This window comes from Myripristis murdjan, chromosome 1, assembly GCF_902150065.1.
Source record: "Myripristis murdjan chromosome 1, fMyrMur1.1, whole genome shotgun sequence".
Lineage (NCBI taxonomy): Eukaryota > Metazoa > Chordata > Actinopteri > Holocentriformes > Holocentridae > Myripristis > Myripristis murdjan.
In genome coordinates, this window is record NC_043980.1 from 24,916,716 (window position 1) to 24,920,153 (window position 3,438).

Here is a 3,438-nt window from a genome sequence, read left to right on the forward strand (position 1 = left end):
TAAAAAAAAAAAAAAAAAAAAAGAGTGTGACTTCTACTCTCCAGACAGTGGATTCATGTTAGCCATGCTATGAGTTCAGTTATATAGTTCCAGTAGAAACTGTTGAGTGTTGCTGCATTAAACACATCACTCAAACTGTCACATCACAGACACCAGCCTTGCCATGTCTGTGATAACACAAAATGATTTTTAACAGTGAGTGACAGGCTTAGTCATCACTGTGTGAGCTCATTTGGCATTAGACTGGATAACAAATTGTTGTTTTTTGTAAAAGATAAACACTGTAGCTTTAAAACACTGCGCCTGTGAGGTGACTTCCTGTCACTCTTGGCCCCGGCAGCCTCACAGCCATGATCACTGCCACATCCAGCCAAGGGTCAGCCTGTGAGTGCCCTCTTTGATTGGCTCCCTGCTGTCGCTGACAGGGAGCACTGAGGGGTCAGTCCAGGCCCGCCCCAGGCACATTGGATTCTGGGACAGCTGCCCACATCCTTGGGAGGATTGTGCGGCCACACTGCCAGCAGTTTATAACTGCCACCCCTGTGTGTGTGTGTGTGTGTGTGTGTGTGTGTGTGTAGACCTGGGTATGCATGAGCCGCATTTTGCCGCAACGATTGCATTTCTCATAGCTGATTTTTGGCAACAAATTATATAATAAAAAAATCAACTGTTATACTCAACTCAAATAGCTGGGATAACAAACCAAGGACAATCTACTCAAATAGAAAGCAGTAATTTAAGATATACTGTATTTTACTACCAAAACTACCCAGGTGTGTTTTCACAGTCTTTTTTTCCACAATATTTTCTCATTTCCCTCCAGACTTTTGCAGTTGTATAAGCATTGCCTTGTGCTTCCTTGAGTGTATTTGTACTGTAAGAGAGAGACAGAACTCCTCTGTGTGTCGACTGGTTCTCAGGACACCACTGACTACACTTCTCTACACTACTGACAATACATCATTGGCCCATTCCCTCAGCGCTCGTATTCTTAACTGAATTTTCACTGGCCTGACAGACATGAAATGTGCATGGCACAGGTTTAACAGTCCTTCTGATGTGTTCGAGTGAAGAGCGGAGCGGTCCTGGGGAAAAAAAAAAGCACTTTCTTGAGACATCGTTTTACCGGTCAATGAATCCCATTTCTTTCTTAGTGGGGGGATTCTGACCTGCAGAAATGTAACATGTTTCCTTTGGACCTGAACTCCTGAACATCAATTTAGAGGTATTTTCAAGGGAGGACATGTAGGCAGTGCAGGTCATTCGGATTTTACTGGGAGTTTCACTTCAATTCCCCTCCTTGTTTGCTTGGCCATGCAACATTAATACATTTTTCTGGGTAAAATGGCCTTTTGTTTTTGAGGTTAGGCTATGAAGCAGCAACAAAAGGACACTTGATAAGAAAACTGTGTGAAGATGCTAACGCCGCAGAGCCACATGGGAGGTTTGCTCTTTCATGGTGTTCAGCACCAATATAAGCCTCCCAGGAAATCACAAACAATACCCTGGCTTCAGTGGTTGTGCAATAAACCCACAAATGGGCATTGCCACTGTGTTTCATGTGTGAACTGAGTGTTTGTTTAATGTTAGAATCTGGGACTGGGTGAGGAGTTTGTGAAAGCCAAAGGCCTCCCAGGAAATCGTCACAGTATAGCTGAGAGTTTGAGGGTCATGCTCTGTCCTCTGTCTGGGAGGATATGGGTGAGTGTGTCAGTGTGTGCGCATACACAGGTACTGAACTGTACAATCGACTCAGATTTGACAATCCATCTCTCTTCTTCCATCTCTGCCAAAATGCTGCTCCCTCTAACAGAGGAGTGCCAAAACACTGAGAGTAATAATACTATTTTGAATAAGACAGCACACCGCAAGATGTTTTCCTTACTCAGAGAGGATCAGTGTCTCGATTTCCTTCCCATAAACCCTGAGCAGCCAAGCTGGGTGTTCTCAGTGGAGGCAAATGAGAAAAAGACATTGTGTGAGTTGAATTTTACATCGTGTTTACTTTCTGACATATAGTGTGAGGACTGCAAACAGTTTTTTCTTTCTCTCAAGGGGGGTTATCAAGACAGGAAGGGAAAAAGATAGAAAATATGGAAAGTGAAATAAGTATTTTTGTGTTAATTTACATTTAAAAAAAAAAAAAAAAAAAAAAAAAAAAACAGGCCAAAACTGATGGAGAACTGAAGACGACGGGCAGTTTGCATTGCAACGACGAAAATGTGTGGGACAGCAATTAGCTGAGGCTCACTGCACTGCCAGGCTAGAGTTAATTACACACCCACTGAGGTGGCACTGGCTCGATAAAGACAAACGCACACGCCCCCCCCCCACTCCACCCCTCCACCCTACTCACAGCTCTTTTTCACATCCCTGCAAGCGAGAAAAATAAACACACACCTAAAACTACCAACCAGTCCGCCACACTGGTCTGTTGTGTGGACAGTGAAAGCCAGCACAGCGGCGTTCTGCCCTGAGATGGCTCCAGTGCTTTATCAGCATCCCATTATTTATGTTGTGTTAATTAGGTCCCTGTGGTTAGGGCTGGCTGGTAGCAGTGGCTGGTCCCATGAAGGGAGAAAAGGATGGAGGGAGAAAGAAAAGGAAGGCTTGGTCCTCATAGACATCAGTTGCATTAACATGCCCTCAGCAATGGCACCAAAGTGAGATATGGGCGAGTCATAATTAAAGTTAGTGAATTATTGATGCGACAGACCTCAATATGTACACGTTTTTGCATATGAGGGTGTGCAAGTACTTATGTTTTTATATGTTTATCTCTCAACTCTGTGATTTTGAGACAAAATGAAATATTCACTCTCACACAGTCTCTTTCGAACACACACACACACACATACACATTCTTTCACTGATGAGGACAAATGTCATCGCCTGGAACTGGAGTGAACCTCAGCTGTGAGAGCCCCAGCTCAGCCATCCTACCTGCTCATTAGCTCAGGCCGGGGTCAAAGGTCAGGCAGGGGAGAGCAGCGGCAGGCCGGCCCCTGTGCTCCACCGGGCCGGCCTGCTGACACACACACAGCCCAGCAGGCCCCGCTGCCGCGTTATTAGCACACAGTCTGCTGCCAAGGGCTGCTGCAGGTCGCACACTATGGCCTGCTGCAGCTCCTATGAGGTTGCTACACACACACACACACACACACACACACACATACAGTGTACACATTCAGACACACACACACACACACACACACACACACACACAGCTGAGGACACATAAAAATACAGCTCTGAATGTACTCACACAGATTAGTAACTTGAGGGGGGGGAAATGCATTTTTGGATACAAATGCACAATAATAAATAATAATACAGTTTATTTATGCAGCACTCACCAAAGTATTACAAAGTGCTTTACAATGAACACATAATACACAACTATAAAATACACAGTAAAGTATGAATAAATAGGCAGGA